This window comes from Lactuca saligna, chromosome 2 (assembly GCF_052625555.1).
Source record: "Lactuca saligna cultivar CGN05327 chromosome 2, ASM5262555v1, whole genome shotgun sequence".
Lineage (NCBI taxonomy): Eukaryota > Viridiplantae > Streptophyta > Magnoliopsida > Asterales > Asteraceae > Lactuca > Lactuca saligna.
In genome coordinates this window covers 17,603,059-17,622,845 of record NC_136418.1, presented here as the reverse complement: position 1 = coordinate 17,622,845, position 19,787 = coordinate 17,603,059, and positions in this window count along the sequence as shown.

Sequence of the window (19,787 nt, the reverse complement as noted above, 5' to 3'; positions counted from 1 at the left end):
GCCAAAACAGGCGAAGATATGTTGTCTGGGGGTCCAACACGTCGAGTACATGAACCAAGTCGACGAGTTGGATCATTTTGAACACTTTTAAGGCATGGACTCGTCGAGTCACCTGATGGAGTCGCCGAGTCCGTTGGCCAGACAGCAAAAAAAATTCGATTTTTAAGTAGATTTCACATGTATAAGAAGAAAACAAGCCTAGGCTCTGATACCACTGTTGGGTTTTTGAGCATTCTAACACTCCTAAGTGTACAGGCAATCGTAAATAGACCATCCGAGTCAGGTCAACTACATACCAATTATGGTTATGGACTTTGTGACGACTCGAAATTTTCATTCGGTCAAACCCTAAAAGTCAACCACCTCATGTCATAAGTTAATGTCATTATTTCTTATTTTTAAGAAATTAAAAGTTTTTTTGATTATTTTAATATTATTTTTAAGCGAACGGGTGAAAGAAAGTGCCGTCTCGGGTTTTGAAATTTGAAAACCGCAAACACCGCGTGTCTTAGAAGTTCGCTGCCAAACTTTTAAGTTTGGGTCCAAAAATCGTAAACTCATGCATAAGCATGAGTTTACTCCCCAAACACCAAATGAGTAAACTCAAAAATATCCTCTCAAGTATCATCCAAGTTTTTATTCAAAATCTTCAATCTAGTAAGTGTTTCTAGCCCTTTCAAGTTAGTATATCACTTAATCTAGTGATTGTACATCCTTTAATCCATCCATTTTTGTGTTTTGATTAGTTTTTCCAAGACACCAAGAACACCAAGAACACACACTAGTGTTCTTGGACTTAAAGTTCATTTCAAGCTTCCACAATGTAAGTACTTCTATTCTAGAGTCATTTAAATCTAGCTATACATATTTATACCAAGGAAAAGTCCCAAGAACACCAAGATAAAGGTGTTGACGGTTTTGGGAGGTCCCAAAACCGTAACACCAAAAATAGGGCCAAAATGGTGTGTTAAGGTGCCTAGATGCTTCACAATGCCTTAGGGACTTGTCTAGATTCATCCTTGAAGAGTTTATCACACAAAAAGCACCAAAACTTTCCATATTTTTGTGTTTATAGTTTGGGGATGTCCCAAAACCTTAAACACCCGAAAAAGTGTTTAAAAGTCCCATAAAAGTCCCATGGTTGTTCCTTATGGCTAAATCTAACCTAGACTAGTCCCATGATTGAGCTAAGGACTTGAAAACCTCAAATACCATAAAATTAGGAGTTTAAGGTAGTAAACTCAGGAGTTTAAGGTAGTAAACTCATGAAAAATGGTCCTTAGACCATAAACTTCATTTAGGAGTGTTTTGATGCCACACAACACTTCCTAAGGCTTAAACATGAAGTAGGAATGCTTGGAATAGCTTAGAAGACTTCAAAACAGCAAATGGTCAAAAGGTTAGTAGTTTACAACCGTAAACTCAAGAGTTTACGACCGTAAAATCAAGGGGTGTTGATCTTTAGGGAGTAAACTCATTTTAGGAGTGTTCCTTGAACCCCAAACACAATAGCCTTTCCCTACAACACTTAGATGCACTCCCTAGCACTTATAACACTTATACAAAGTGTTTGTTATGTCCTAGAGTGTCTTGACTTTTTTATTAGTTGTTTAAAGACTAATTGTTTATATACATATCCTCATATGTAATTAGGATCTTTGTGCGTGTCTAAGTCTTCACTTGACACCAAGCACTTATCCGACACTTCCTTCCGATCCACTCGCAACAGGTAAGTTCATACCCCTTAATCAATGTTTTAAATGATTTTAAATACTTTATGGGGGGGATACAAGTAGAATCATGCAACTTATTATATCGATCACATATGATTAATAAGCAGCATTCAAATGATCAGATAGTCATTAGCCGTTTTACCAAACAATTTCCTTCAAAAGTTTTTCATGAACATTTTATATGTTTAAAAATCCTTATTAAACTGTACATTTTACTTTATATTTTTCATTTCAAACTCCTTTACAATTGTGTTTCAAACAAATGTTTCTTTATACTTAAAGTGTTTTATCAAACCCATGCTTTCAACCCGTTTTATAGATTGACAACAAGTCAATCTTTTCTTAGATATTAATTATGTTCAAAGGTTTTAGAAAACTTACTTTATGCTTTGACATTATAAATTGCATGCATATATGTGTATAGTTATATGAGGAATGTTTAAAAGACTTAGGAAGGCTATCTACCCTATTTCCTTTTCGCGCTTGAGATGTGGTCTGGTGGGATATCGGGTATCCGTACGAATGTCCTTTAAATATTAGTTATATATCATGTGTACATATATAGTCATAAAGGTTCTTCCAGTTCATTCAGTACCCTTGGGTAGCAAGGGTATACTTCCATGTTTGTACGTACCAGTTACATTACTAGTAAGCTTCTGTATGGGTAGTGTAGGAAGATACTAGAACGTGATATCATACAACGAGTCAGTTCATTCATGAGTCTATACATGCTAGATAGAGAGCATACACATTACAGCTAGTACACACAATACATTACTATACACACTAGATAGAGAGAACATACATTACAACTAGCACACGCAGAACATTTCAGTACATACAGGCTAGACAAAGAAAGATTACACATTCAGTTAGCACATTCATTACATATACATTTATGCAGTTATGTGCACCATTGGGCGGGTCATGGCACTTCCTGCCATGACCGCTCTTGTATCCCGAATCTCCTTAACTGGGGAGCGTATAAGTTTGCGTATAGATCTATACTGGATTGACTATCCTACACCTTGCTGCTCGCTATAATGGGACTTGCAAGTCTACGGGTGCCAAATGTCATTTCTTATGGCATCTTACATATTCGTTTTCCTAGAGTCGGTAGCAGGATACAGGTCGATCACATGTTACTTTAAATATTTAAGATAGTTAGTACAGTTGTAGTTATTTGATACTACATGTAATGACCGAAAATTTCCAACCAATTTAAACATTTCAAAAACAACCCGATTTCATTAAATTATTACAAAAAGGTTTTCAATACAATTCATTTAGAGTATTTCCAGAATCACATTACAACATAAACATGAGGAGCGGTACGATCACGCCTTTGCCTTGCCACAGTCTCCTGAAAAACCTAAAAAACATAAAACCACAACTGTAAGCCCCAAAGCTTAGTGAGATATCCCCAAAATACCAACCACATATACCATAAACGCATAACATGCCATAACATATCCGATCACATAACAGCCATGCCCTTCGGGCCTACTGTGTGACTGGTCCGCCGCTCCGGCCAACCGTCCAACTGCTCCACCCTCCGAGTCTAGCCATATACATCGAGTCTGCAGTGTGATTGGTCCCCCCGCACCGAGCCTTCAATCCGACTGGTCTACTCTCTGAGTCTACAGTATGACTGGTCCGCCCGCACCAGGCCTTCAGTCGGCCTGGTCCACTCTCCGAGCCTCAGCACGTCTGGTCCGACCTCTTGGGGCCTACAGCCTATCCGGACCGCTCGCTGGGCCTTCGGGACAACCGGTCCACCCTGGGTATATTGGCCTACAGCACAAAGCAGGACCCACCTCAACCCAACCGCAGTCCAACAACCATGTGCACATAAACATACAATCATATAACAATTCACAGTCAACAAGCCGATCTAACAGATCACATAACATATCATCATCCTAACTAGGATACCGACCTAACCGGTCACTAGCATAGCGTCACCCTACATAACAGGATAACAACCTTAACCAGGTCTCTAACATATACCATCCTAGCTACCAGGATGCAACATATCAAAGCAATAACATAACAACAAATACCCGGATCTCAATCCGATAAAGGGTTGGCCTTGGTGCCTTAGACCATGTTGATATAGTGAGGATAACTCACCTCGCACTACCGAAACTCTGAACTGAAGAAGCAGATTCTCGAATCACCGACTCACCGAAAATCCCGAACTAGCCAACATAGCACAAATAATCATTAGGCCAAACATACATCCACTTATTTGGGCCAAGGCCAAAGTCCAAATCTTCTACAAAGCCCAATATTGGCCCAATTTACTAAATTGGGTCCTCCGCACCAAATGGGCCTAGATCCAAGGTCCATAATAATAATTGGTCCCAAAAAACTCTATCCAAAATTTCCAGATATGGCCCATAAATCCAACAGCCCAATAACAACCCAAACTATAAGGCCCAAATTGAAAATGCCACAGATGGGGTACGCTGGGCGTACCCTTCTTGGTACGATGGGCGTACAACAATGTTCGCAATATGGGATCGGGACACTGGCCCGCTACGCTGGGCGTACTCATAGGTTACGCGGGGCGTAACCTCACTGCTCAACAACATCACATAATGTCTTAATGGTTTAAGATCTTAAGCCCAAACTTCAGATCCTTAGGCCAAATATGCCTAAGATTCATAAAGTCTCAAACTTTATCAATTGGGACGTCCATAAAGCTCTTAATCCAAGGTATTAATCCATTAAGACCTACATATCTCACACATGGAACAACCACAACCCTTGGGACCTCATTTTTCTCACTCAAGATCTCTCCAAAGATCTGAAAGGACAGATAATCTTGACCAACTCAAAACATGCATCAAGATGAGGACTTTTAGGACAAGAATGATGTCAAAACTTCACAACACTTAGCTCTATGCAATATAAATGACAAGCAAGAAGCTTTATATCTCAAATAGGCTCAAAAGGATGATGTCCTTCTAGATCTATAAGCTCCAATCGTTCCTCTCCTTCTTTGACAACTTCTGCTTTCTTCTTCTAGTTTCTCTTTTGCCAAAACAAGCTTTCCAAGACCAAACACATCCAACAATGGAGGTGGGACGACTATCTAGGGTTTCTGAGGTTAAGATAGAGCTTATGGAGGCTAAGGAGGAAGCCTTTATGTTCTTTATATAGTTGTTGCCTTAAAATTAGGGTTTTGGGGATTCTGAGAGTATGCTGGGCATACTTCTAGTACGTTGGGCGTACTCACCCAAGCACCCGCGTTTCTTCCCCCACTACGCTGGGCGTACGTCCAACTTACGCTGAGCGTACCCAACATGATCTCTTTTCCATGCATGGTCTTCCCTTTCCACTTTTCCCATAAAAGGACCAACATTACCCTTTCTCTTAAATCTCAGGGACTCATACATAAATACTTTAAGAACGGGGCGTTACAATTCTCCCCCACTTAAATTAGGCTTCGCCCTCGAAGCCTGCGGCAACTCTGCTCTAGAACTTCTCCCGCAACGTACCACCTGGCATTCACCAAACCAGGTTCCTTAAGACACACCCTTCGAAATCCGAAACTCAGCCTCCCCTTTTCTGGCGGTGTTCTGACCACCGCCTCAAGCTGGCCACCGGCTTCACCCTTTGATAACCACACTTATCAGATACCACACTTATCAACCAAGTACCACTACATGATACTTCACTCGTTCCAGATCACAACAATCACTTGACTCTTACGAGCTAGCTATAACCCTGAACCACCGGGATCCCGATCCGAGTCCAACTCTATTCATTCCATGCTGACAGCATGACACATTCTTCAGCCTCAAAGCACTCCCATGAGCTCTCCTCTTGCAATCGCATGCACATGATGAACTAGCTCTAGCACCCTCGGGATGGGAAAACCCATCACACTGACGACACCTCCAACATCTCCCAGGATGAATCACCACTACATACTCAATTCCTTAATCAGAATCAAACTGGGAATCCAAGACTCCATCCCAGCATCCTTTCCGAACCTCTTGGCTCGACCCCCGCGGAAATCCTCTGCAATTTCAGCAGACATCCCAACTGGATGTGATTCCATACCACTGCCGCAATCACGCTGCTCAAATACCATAATTGGATCACTCCAATCATAACTCTGCACTGCCGCTTTCCCTTCCGTGAATTTACACTCCCTCTCGGAGCTACATTCCTCTCTCTTTCCTTACCAAGGAAATCCACTTGGCCGCCTTGTCACTGCGACAATTGCCACAGTGCTCGCCCAACGCTACACCACTCCCTTATAGCATAAACGCTATCCAAGCAACACACATGCTCTGAATCTGCCCGCAAGCACTCTCGAGTCCATGCACCATCTCCACTAATCAAGATCAATAACCGGGGCCAGACCCTTTAATGCTAACGCATCGCGACATACTCAACCCATTTCCTCGAACCGGTGTAACAATACCTGCAGATTCTTCAGCATGACAGGACTGCCTTACCAGGCCTTCAGCGAATCTGGACCACTCTCAGAGCCTTCAGCCAATCTGGACCGCCCTCCAGGCCCTTCAGTCTGGCTGGACTGTCCTTCGAGCCTTTGGCCTGCCTGGTACGCCTACCGGCCTTCAGTCTATCCGGACCGCTCAACTAGCATTCATCATTCCGAGTTATCTCTCCGGGAATCCTCCCATGCATACTGTTCTAGCCCTCTAGGGGTTCCGAACTCTATCTCCATCATACATACTCAATCTCGGCCTGATCCCAGGTCCTCCACAATCAAATACCCTTGGTTTGCATCCCACCCCACATACCTGCCACTTACTCATACCAACCTACGCTCTTGGCTGACAGAACACTGCTGAATCCCAAACAGCTAAACAACCTCACATGTTCATCGATCTTCAGGAGAATTTTCCAATTCTCCCCCACTTATAGCACTGACTATCAATCACTGGTCGCCATCACCGACCTCCCTCAACAACCTTACACAACACAATCACTTACACGCGAACTGCGTCCCGCAAGCACGAGCAACCTTCACAAAATCACATATCAACACTGATCATCCCGAGCTCGAAAGAAACTCAATCTGCAGCTAACCACTCCTCAGAATGCAGATCCTACCCAACCTTCAAAGCCGACGCCAGATATCAACTAATAACCCCCATGAATGATAACCAACGAAATTCCCAACACTAACCCATAACCATACCATAACCCTCAGAGAACAACGAATCCCACACTGAAAACCACGCAATGAAACTAGCAGATAAACAATGCTCCACAATAAACACAAGATAACAAGACCTCAAGAAAGAAACATACCCGCAGCTGCATCCAGCACTGCTCTGACCGCCTCTACTATAAGTTGAAAAGCACGACCTTGAGCCCTTGGGGGCTCCGCTCCACCCTGACCTCCACCCGTGATCCTCAAAGTGGCCGGTGTTGGAGCCTGCACCGGTCCTGCAGCAAGCTGTGGATAGTTGATGCTCAAGTGCCCAACCTGATGACAATGATAACTAATCCTCAAATCCCGAACCGGCACTGACTGCCGACGATCCCTCGCATAGTGCCCCTCCTTTCCGCACTTGCGGCATGCACCACCGGACCTACAAACTCTAGTGTGACCCCTCCCACAATTCCCACAAGTGTGGCTGCTCTGATCTCCCACCCTAGAATAAACGGTCTTGGACCGTTTTGGCGCCGGTTGCGACTGCACCGGTGCCTGCCTCAGCTCACGCAACTGCAACTCAATCTCCAACTCACGCTGCTTGGCGGCCTCCTACAACTCAAACAAAGTCTTGTACCTCTACATAGACATAAACTGTCTTATATCTCTCTTGAGTAGACTCAGATATTGGGACATCTGAGCCTGCTCCGAAGCGAACTCAGGGCAAAAAATCGCCCTCTCAGTGAACATCCTTGTGATCTTAGTCACCGACTCTGAACCCTGCTTTAGCTCCAGGAACTCTTGAGCCAATCTCTCTCTCTCAACCCGCAGAACATAACGAGTGCTGAACATCTCTCTGAACTGATCCCATGACACCGCAGCCCTCTACACATCCGAATATGACTCCGTGGTCAATCTCCACCAATCCTTTGCCCCTAGCCTTAACAGGTTCAGAGCACACCTCACCCTTTGATCAGCAGGGCATGAACACGTGAAGAAACACCCCTCCACGTCCGACAACCATCTCATAGCAACGATCGGGTCCTGAACTCCATCAAAGGTAGGAGGCTTCGTATTATCGAAGTCCCGATACTAAAAACCTCGAATGACTCCTCCCCTTGCAGCTGCTACAGCCGCCGTAGCCGCCGCGACAGCCGTCTCTGTGAGAGCTGCATAACGCTCATCAAAATACTCAACCATGGCGGTCTTGATAGACCCAAACAGTTCCGACAACTCAGACCGGAACAACGAAGCAACCTCATCATGCAGGATCTCACGAATCCTCGTATCCAACTCGCACGTGCTCATATAACCAATAACCTCGGGCGGTACTGACCCGCCCGGAACTCCCTCCCCTGCTCCCGATCCTGACCCGGATCCACTCCCAGCATGCCTCGGAATCTCCATACAGAAAAACACCACAAAATCTCAGACACTTCCCACTAACCCAAGAACCAACTCTCAACCCAACCCTAGAGGTTATGGTTTCCCTGATACGCGTATGGGTCCTGTGCTTTCAGTAGTACCAACTCTCAACCCACACCTACCATATTTGTATGAAGTACTACCACAACACCCGAGTGAAAACATACCAAACAAGCGCTCAACCGTCACTACTAGAGGAACACTGGAAATCTCCCACAAGGAAACCCTAGGCTAACAGTGTGACAACCCGAAATTTCCATTTTGAACAAACCATATCAAGCCAATAGAAGTTAGAACAGTTTCAGAAAAATTCCAAACTTTGGGTATAAGTTTGAGTTTTTCACGATTTACACTTAAGATATATCAGGAGAGTGGATGCACTAGAGTTTTGTGCAACACTGTTATTCCAACACTCGGTTATATTAGAAATCATTTCGGGAATAAAAATATTTTCTACCAAAAATATCTCAGGACTATAAATAGAATTCTGAACCAAAGTATGTCATTAGTTACATTTCCAACTAGAGAAAAGCCATTTTCTCTCTCACGGATCTTCGGGTTTTTATCCAAAATCGTGAGTACACTTCTCTAGTTGTCTTGTAATGCTATAATGTGCTTAATAACTTAGATTACATAGCAAATCTGTGAGATTCGGGAGTTTACCGCCCAAGAACGTTCTTGGAGAGTAAACTCCTATATGTGGCTTAAATGCTACCTAGTCTTTTCCCCATGTTAGGTAACTACCTTAGGCTTGTATGCTAGTGTGTATATGACTAGAAAACATCAAAATCGGATCAAGACCCCAAGATTTGGGAGTTTACCGCCCAAGAACACGCGGAGAGTAAACTCCATTTGAAGGGCTAAAAGTGTCCCAAAGTCCCTCAAAGCCTTAGAACTCAAACTAGAAGCCTTCACTACATATTTAGGACACCAAAATCAATTAGAAACAAGGATGAAAAGTGAGTTGACGGCCAAGGGTGTTCTTGGGCCGTGAACTCCATGTTTAAGTGCCAAAATGCCCTTAAAACCTTCCTTAAGCCAAGAGACTAATTTGGGCATGTACCTAAACGAGTTTTGGACTAGCTAACACACATAGAACACCAAGAGTAAGGTGTTCATGGCCCAAAAGGTTCTAGGGCCGTGAACACCAAAAAATGGTGCCAAATGGTGCCATAAACTCTTCTTAAGCCTTGACAAAAGCCTAGTTTAGTTCCTACTTAATTTAGCGACTTGAAAAGACCATAAATATCCTCCCAAGGGAGATGACGGCCGTAATATCCAAGCGAATATGGTCCCAGGGCTGTAAACTCCTAAAAGGAGTTATATTATGCCCTAAATTCTTCCATAGACAAAGCCATTAAGTAGAAATGCTTATTAGGGCCTTATAGAGCATCAAACTTCAAATAGAAACATAGGTATGAGTTCATGGCTCTAAACTCATGATTTTACGACCGTAAACTCATTTGGTAGTGTTATTAGGGCCGTGAACTTCATGGTGGAGTTTTCCTTGAGCCTTACACACAATAGCTTCCCCTACAAACACTTAGATGCAATCCTAGAGGCTAATAACACTTGATAAAGGTGTTTAGCATGTCCTAGGTGTCTTGACTTGTTTATTAGTTGTTTATAGACTAATTTGTTACATATATGTGAAATTATATGTTAACTAGGATCGTAAGTGTGTTCAAGACATGACTTGACACCTAGCAGTCCTACCTCTTCAGTTCATCCGTATCACCCACAACAGGTGAGTTCATACCCCTTAATCAATGTTTTAAATGATTTTAAATGCTTTAATGGGGGGGGGGATACAAGTAGAAAACAGTATGTTATTAAATCAATCTTATGTATTTTATAACTGTGTTTTCACTCAGTAGATTTCACATATTTCAAAAAGGTGACACATGAAATGGTTTTCTATCTTAAAATACCTTGATAACAAAAGTATTAGTTTTGAAATGTTTATTCAAATGACATCAACTCACTCTTAATTATTGTTCAAAACTCCTAGATATATTGCAAAACCATTATTTTTACCTTCTTGAACCAAACTATACTTATATGCATATGTTCATATATATGTTAGAGATTATAGTTTACACCCTTCATTTAGTTTCCAACACTCTTGGGTAGCAAGAGTGTATAAATCTACTTGAACAACCAATTACTTTCCAGTTAATTATCATAGGGATAGTTAGAAGAAAAAACACAATATTGCTATTACAAGGAATCACACAAGAGTCAGTTCATTCATGAGTCTATACCAGTACCTTACATGATACATGAGTACAATTACTTAGGATTACATGATACATGAGTACGTTTACATAGCTACATTTATCTGAATATGCTTACATGAATACCATACATGAGTACTGTTACTTAGATACATTATTCGGTATTCATTTACCTGGATACTTGTACCTAGAGTTATTAGGAAGATTTATTCGTACCTTCTGTGTAAATTTTCCTGCCTATCCCTATTTGATGGGATGTCTAGATGGGACTAACCATTTCGGAACCCAACTGTTAGCGACACTAGGTGATGAACATCTACGGATGTCTAAGGTTATCACTTATCATAGATAGATTGAATGCGGAACTAACCATTCCTCTATCCTGCTGTTACAACAGAGGATGAGATGAAAATCTTCGGATGATCATTAGGTTACCTCTTATATTAGGAGTCGGCTACAGAACTAACCATTCCTCCATCCTGCTGTTGCAACAGAGGATGAGATGAAAATCTTTGGATGATTATTAAGTTAACACTTGTATTAGGAATTGGCAACGGGACTAACCATTCCTCCATCCTGCTGTTGCAATAGAGGATGAGATGAAAATCTTCGGATGATCATTAGGTTAACAATTATTTTAGGAGTCGGCTACAGGACTAACCCTCCCTCCACCCTGTTGCCGCTACAGAGGATGAGTGGACAATCTTTGGATGTTCATTAGGGTATACCTTTCCCTTCGGCGATGTCGTGTTAATCCTGGTCACCCAGGGATAATACTCACATGATTATACTTTTTCCTGTTTACTTTATTTTGTGATACTTTCACATAAACGAGGAGTTAGACTAAGTACTCTAGTACTAGTCAATAGAAAGGAAAAACTATCATTTAACTTACAAAACGTTCTGTTCTTAGTAAAAGACAATCATATACTTTTTCCTGTTTACTTTATTTTGTGATACTTTCACATAAACAAGGAGTTAGACTAACTACTGTAGTACTAGTCAATAGAAAGGAAAAACTATCATTTTACTTACAAAACATTCGGGTCTTGGTAGAAGATTTACATTACCATAACAAAACATTCGGGTCTTGGTAGAAGACTACATTATCATAACAAAACATTCGGGTCTTGGTAGAAGACTACATTATCATAGCAAACCATTCGGGTCTTGGTAGAAGACTACATTGTCATAACAAAACATTCGGGTCTTGGTAGAAGACTACATCTCAAACTAATAGAAAATAAGGGATTTTCTAGGGCTTTTCATACTTACATCAACATTTTCATTTAAAGGTTTACATGACTTTTAAAACAGCTTTTAGTAAGCAAGACAATGACACTTAAATACTTATGAATTCACCAGCTTTAAAGATGATACTCTCTTTCAAAATAACTTGTATTCTCAGGTCATCAGTAGACAGGTACGGTGGCCAGGTTTTGAGAAGACGGAGCATACAAGTCTCGTCTTTTATTTTGAAAGTATATTTTTGGTGTTTTATTACTATGAAAGAACACACATGTATTAAAACTTTACTTATAATGCAATGGATGATGTTGTTGCTTGTTTACTGTTATACACTGTTGTGATACTATACATGACGTCCTCCACCCCTAAACGTTTCCGCCGTTCGTGGTTTTGGGGTGTGACAGATTGGTATCAGAGCATTGTTTATAGTGAGATAAGTATATCAACCCATAAAAGATATACTAACTATAAATACATGGGATTAAAACACTCTGTTTAAGAGAACATACTTTTAAATAATAAAATATTTAACAAAGTATACATGCCTGCATTCATACTAAAATCAGTGTCACAATGACAAGAACAAAAGTATTACGATTGTTGAATATCACAGGTAAGCTCGGGGATGTATGGTCAGTCTTGGGAGTGGCATAGCCTGATCAACTATGTTGTTCCAAAGACTGGTTAGCACATGCCCAGGAATGGTTGTGATATGGTAAAAAGTCTAAAAACTTACCAACATCACCACAATGAGAACATTATAACAGAACCTAAGTCTAAAATACCATAGGGGTGTTTTGTGTTACTATAAGTACTTTATACTTGAGAACTAAAATGGAATCTTCATTCCTAAGTTGATAATTGCTAAGTGGATATGCTAAAGTTATATGTAACAAGGATGTTATAGACTTAGAATCGGTGAAATTTTTGCTTTACCCTTATTCCTTGTGAATTTGGAGTTAAGGTCACTTATTCGAAGGCCTATCTTGTGTTGATTACATATAACTGGTATGCACTTTAAAAATAGCGATGGAACTAATGAAGATTTCCTAAATAATTATCTAGATAGTTCGTCTAATAATTATTTTCTTACCCCAAATTCTTGTGTAGATAACATGGCTGGATTTCCATCCCCACGACAACCTGTTCCTTCCGAACGCGGTTATTGTTGGATGGTTTGGAGAAGAACCAAATAATGATCATCAAATCCCTCTGAATGATCACGATGCTGAAGACCTTTCAGACGATGCCATTTCCGAACCCGAGGTTGAGGACCTACCCTAGGCAGCTCCATTTCCAATTCCTAACCCTCGTCCGACTTTTCATGGCCCGACGCCTGAGTGGGTGGAATGTTTGGAAACATGGAGCCAAGGACAAGATCAGCCCATGCCATTTAATGGTGACCGAAGCTTCTATGACCTTAGCAATGGGGGCTCAGCAGACAGAATAATGCCAATTCTGATCCAAAGAGTATCCCGAAACGAAATTCAGGGCAGGACAACTCTACAACGTATCACAGAAGTTGATACAAATGGAGGAATGCATATGCTTCGCACCAGTCGCCTTGAACATGCTCGTGCGAGGTCTGAGAGAGACCATGAAACCCAGCTGCAAGCACTGGCTGAATCACGAGCCGGAGTCATAGAACTTCGGGTACGCCAGAGAGTGTACGAAAGACACCTACTTGATGTGGAACGCCAACTGGCTGAACTGAGAGTTCACCAAAGGGATGATCGTCGCTAGTAGTAGATACTTTACTTTATTTTTCCTTGTTAGAAAGGAATCGTCTTTCTGTCTATGCACGATGTGGTATTTTCTATGAAACTATCTTGTACTGTAAGTACTTTAGTTAGCCCCTTTATGCTGTCAAGAACTATCTTCTCTGATATGATGTAAGACCTTTTACAAGGTCATTTTCCCGAACCTGTACGTCATGAATATCAAAGATATTGACAGTCGGCTAACTTCTGAGTCAGTCTTTATTCAAATACTCTTATCATACTTTTCATTAGAGTCTATTTGAAACATGCTCTAGTCAAGTCATTGGACTATAGCTATTTAACTCCGGACACATCTCCAAGTCTCTGGTAATGGTTGGATCATGTTATTCACCAACCAACGATACCTCGGCTCGCACAACAAACATCTTGAGACCATTGTAAGAACTTACTGCCGATCTTTGCTAGGACTGCATCATAGGGATGTAGGTCAAACCTTCGTGTACATACTTCCATTCTGTGTTAGGACTGCATCATAGGGATGTAGCTCGAACCTTAGAAAACATACTTCTATTCTTTTCATGACCGATCGAACTACGTCTAGGTTCAACCATTCTCGCTCAGAAATTCATTTTCTTTCGGTGTAACAGAATCATGTCACCCAAGAAAAACGATCAGCCCATCAACCAAACACCAACTCTTCAGATTGATGCAGCTACCTTTCAAGTTGTAGTCTCGGCTGCCGTGTCAGCTATTCTGACCCACCTAAACGCTAACAACGCAAGTGTTGGCGGGATTGTTAACAATCATTCCAACCCAACTAACAAACGGAAGTCTTGGAATAAACCTAAGGATAAGTCGATTCAAAGGGCGAACAGGAAACAACCACCAGTAACAAACTTCATAGCCACGACATCAGCACCTCCAACTACCATCCCTTCGGACATCCCAATTGTCCCTAAACCGGCCAAACTTTATGCTGGAAGTCTCCCAAAATGCATTAAATGCAGTTTTCACCACCATGGACCTTGTAGGGAGAAGGAGTGCTCACACTGCAACAGGAAGGGGCATACAGCCCGTGTCTGTAGGACGCCAACAGCTCAGGCCGCTCAAGTGCCAAACACCAGTGTGAACCAGGTTTGCTCCGGTTGTTGCAAAGTAGGACACTAAAAAAGGAACTGCCCAGGGGCAGAAATTGCTGGCACACACGAAAGTCTACTACCAACCACCGCCGCAGGAGAGTCTACTCTGGACCCACGTTAATGTAATTTAGGCGTTCCGTTGTAACAAACTTATGAACCATCCCCAAGACTAGTGCAAACAGAGTCTTAATTTTTTCGGGATCCCGTCCGTTTAAGGATGCTCGTGCTGCGTATACTTGTATTTTGTAGTATACCTTGTTCGCAGCAATAGTCTTGTAGTAAATCCTAAGTACAGTAACTCTGTTAATGGTTGCACTGTTGTGTTTTGTATGTAACGCCTTATGTTCAAAATCTAATGTCTTTAGTTTCCATACGATTCCGACTTTATCATGTGACTCGAGTAAATTCGATCCTTTCAATACCAGCTTCATAAGTACATCTCTTTCTCAGAAATCGTCTTATAGCGAAGCCATCATATCAGAACACCGAAGTACTCATACAAGGAGTACTTATAGTTCTTTTCCTTTCCGAAGGAATCCCCACAGTATTACTCGTGCAGTACGTCAAGTTCAATTCCAGGATTCATATGGTTGATCTATCACTGAAGAATGTATACATGAGAGTGATATATAATCAATGTTCTACAGGTTTAGAATTGATGATTCCACTTTAACTTCTTTTCCCTCGATGGGATGTGAGATTAAGGATGAATCAGTTATTCGACTACCTTTTCAGTCTTAATTATATACGACTCGTATAAACGAAATTGTGATCATTATATCACGTATGAAATCTAATATGAACTTCAGGATGGAGATTGTCCAGGAATACGAGTAATTGCATTGGCATAGGAACAAACTTAGAACTCGGTATGACTCTTATAACCAGATCGCCTTCAGTCTAAACACCTACGGAAGATACAGGAACAACCCGGACAACACAACGAACTACTCAAAAATAGAATTAGAAGACCAGGCTTCTCACCCTTGAGAGCTCCGGTCTTATTATTACCAGAAGTCGACGGAGTACATCTTATGTACCTCGACGATCGGAGACTTCATTAAGATTTCCTTTAGAAATCGTTGTCTCTACCTCGCATAGAAGAACTGATTGAGCAACCACAGGGAAAGTATTACTTTCAGAAATGGACCTGAGATCCGAATATCACCAGTTCGAGTGTTAGGGAAGGATGTCCTAAAGACTACCCTCCGAACTCGATACGGACACTTCGAGTCCGTAGTGATACCCCTCGGATAGGACCAATACGCCCATAGTATTCATGAGCTAAATGAGTAGAGTATGCCTTACTTACTGGGATCAGTTCGTCATTTCGCCATGTAATGACTTACTTATCTACCCTCGTCGTAAGAAAGAACCCATAGAAACATTACCCTCGGAGATACTTTTCGCAAAGTTCTCTAATCAAGAGTTTTGGAATTTAGAGTCAAATTTCCTGAGACACTATTAGTGTTGTGGAAATTCTTGAGTACTCTGTCAAATTATCCAAAACCGTTGGGAGTTTGTCAGCACCGTGGTCACCGACAGAAAATTTTTTAAATTCTAGGTCTTACAGACCTACTATCATAGTCCATTCGGAACTCCCCACAAATTTCAGAAACCCTTTCTACTTTGACCCAACAAGGGATGGCCCTTGACTGGGAAGTATGCGAGAGAAAGAACCTTTGGAATTCCAAGTGAGAGATAAAATTCTTTAGGAAACCTTACTCTGGGAACGGCTTAATACGCTTCGCAAAGTGTGGAAAGCTAAAATCCAATATAATTAGGACCTCTGAGATTCTTACCAGAATCGGTCCTGCATTTCACAAACTAGACCTACTCCGCGAACTCAGTAACACACATTTTCCCCTTCGCGTCTCGAATTTGAAACAATATCTTTCCGTTAGGACTTTCGTAAGCCCTCTCGACGAGATCGAGATTTACGAGATCCTTGCCTTCGTATTAGAGCCATAGTGACCCTCGACTGAGTTGTCAAGCGGACGAAGCAACGCCGTCTCCCATTAGTGAAGGTTCGTTGGAATACCAACCAAGAACCCAAATTCACTTGGGAGCGCGGGAAACAATCGATTAGGAAGTTTTCACCTAACGACTCAATCACTTTTACCTACCTTCTTGCCTAAATTCTAATTTCAGGATGAAATTCCCTTTAACAGGGGGATGATGTGACAACCCAAAATTTCCATTCTGAATAAACCATATCAGGCCAATAGAAGTTAGAACAGTTTCAGCAAAATTCCAAACTTTGGGTATAAGTTTGAGTTTTTCACGATTTACACTTAAGGAGATATCAGGAGAGTGGATGCACTAGAGTTTTGTGCAACACTGTTATTCCTACACTTGGTTATATTAGAAATCATTTTGGGAATAAAAATATTTTCTGCCAAAAATATCTCAGGACTATAAATAGAATTTGGAACCAAAGTATGTCATTAGTTAAATTTCCACCTAGAAAAAAGCCATTTTCTCTCTCACGGATCTTCGGGTTTTTATCCCAAATTGTGAGTACACTTCTCTAGTTTTCTTATAATGCTTATAATGTGCTTAATAACTTAGATTACATAGCAAATCTGTGAGATTCGGGAGTTTACTGCCCAAGAACACGTGGAGAGCAAACTCCATTTTAAGGGCTAAAAGTGTCCCAAAGTCCCTCAAAGCCTTAGAACTCATACTAGAAGCCTTCATTGCATATTTAGGACATCAAAATCAATTAGAAACAAGGAAGAAAAGTGAGTTCATGGCCAAGGGTGTTCTTGGGCCGTGAAATCCATGTTTAAGTGCCAAAATGCCATTAAAACCTTCCTTAAGCCAAGAGACTAATTTGGGCATGTACCTAAATGAGTTTGGGACTAGCTAACACACTTAGAACACCAAGAGTAAGGTTTTCACGGCCCAAAAGGTTCTAGGGCCGTGAACAACATAAAATGGTGCCAAATGGTGCCATAAACTCTTCTTAAGCCTTGTACAAAAGCCTAGTTTAGTCCTACTTAATTTAGGGACTTGAAAACACCATAAACATCCTCCCAAGGGAGATTACGGCCGTAATATCGAAGGGAATATGGTCCTAGGGCCGTAAACTCCTAAAAGGAGTTATATTATGCCCTAAACTCTTCCATAGACCAAGCCATTAAGTAGAAATGCTTATTAGGGCCTTATAGAGCATCAAACTTCAAATAGACACATAGGTATGAGTTCACGGCCGTAAACTCATGATTTTACGACCGTAAACTCATTTGGTAGTGTTATTAGGGCCGTGAACTTCATGGTGGAGTTTTCCTTGAGCCCTACACACAATAGCTTCCCCTACAAACACTTAGATGCAACCTTAGAGGCTAATAACACTTGATAAAGGTGTTTAGCATGTCCTAGGGTGTCTTGACTTGTTTATTAGTTGTTTATAGACTAATTTTTTACATATATGTGAAATTATATGTTAACTAGGATCGTAAGTCTGTTCAAGGCTTCACTTGACACCTAGCAGTCCTACCTCTTCAGTTCATCCGTATCACCCACAACAGGTGAGTTCATACCCCTTAATCAATGTTTTAAATGATTTTAAATGTTTTAATGGGGGGGGGGGGAATACAAGTAGAAAACAGTATGTTATTAAATCAATCTTATGTATTTTATAACTGTGTTTTCACTCAGTAGATTTCACATATTTCTAAAAGGTAACACATGAAATGGTTTTCTATCTTAAAATACCTTGATAACAAAAGTATTAGTTTTGATATGTTTATTAAAATGACATCAAATCACTCTTAATTATTGTTCAAAACTCCTAGATATCTTGCAAAACCATTATTTTTACCTTCTCGAACCAAACTATACTTATACGCATATGTTCATATATATGTTAGAGATTATAGTTTTCACCCTTCATTTAGTTTCCAACACTCTTGGGTAGCAAGAGTGTATAAATCTACTTGAACAACCAATTACTTTCCAGTTAATTATCATAGGGATATTTAGAAGAAACAAAACATTATTCCTATTACAGGGAATCACACAAGAGTCAGTTCATTCATGAGTCTATACCAGTACCTTACATGATACATGAGTACAATTACTTAGGATTACATGATACATGAGTATGTTTACATAGGTACATTTATCTGAATACGCTTACATGAATACCATACATGAGTACTGTTACTTAGATACATTATTCGGTATTCACTTACCTGGATACTTGTACCTAGAGTTATTAGGAAGATTTATTCGTACCTTCTGTGTAAATTTTCCTGCCTATCCCTGTTCGATGGGATGTCTAGACGGGACGATCCATTCTGGAATCCAGCTGTTAACAACACTGGGTGATGAACATCTACGGATGTCTAAGGTTATCACTTATCATAGATAGATTAGATACGGAACTAACCATTACTCCATCCTGCTGTTGCAACAGAGGATGAGATGAAAATCTTCGGATGATCATTAGGTTACCTCTTATATTAGGAGTCGGCTACGGAACTAACCGTTCCTCCATCCTGCTATTGCAACAGAGGATGAAATGAAAATCATCGGATGATTATTAGGTTAACACTTGTATTAGGAGTCGACCACGGGACTAACCATTCCTCCATCCTGCTGTTGCAACAGAGGATGAGATGAAAATCTTCGGATGATCATTAGGTTAACTCTTATATTAGGAGTCGACTACGGGACTAACCCTCCCTCCACCCTGGTACCGCTACAGAGGATGAGTGGACAATCTTCGGATGTTCATTAGGGTATACCTTTCGCTTTGGCGATGTCGTGTTAATCCTGGTCACCCAGTGATAACACTTACATGATTATACTTTTTCCTGTTTACTTTATTTTGTGATAGTTTCACATCAACGAGGAGTTAGACTAAGTACTCTAGTATTAGTCAATACAAAGGAAAAACTATCATTTTACTTACAGAACGTTCTTGTCTTGGTAGAAGACAATCATATACTTTTTCCTGTTTACTTTATTTTGTGATACTTTCACATAAACAAGGAGTTAGACTAAGTACTCTAGTACTAGTCAATAGAAAGGAAAAACTATCATTTTACTTACAAATCATTCGGGTCTTGGTAGAAGATTTACATGATCATAACAAAACATTCGGGTCTCGGTAGAAGACTACATTATCATAA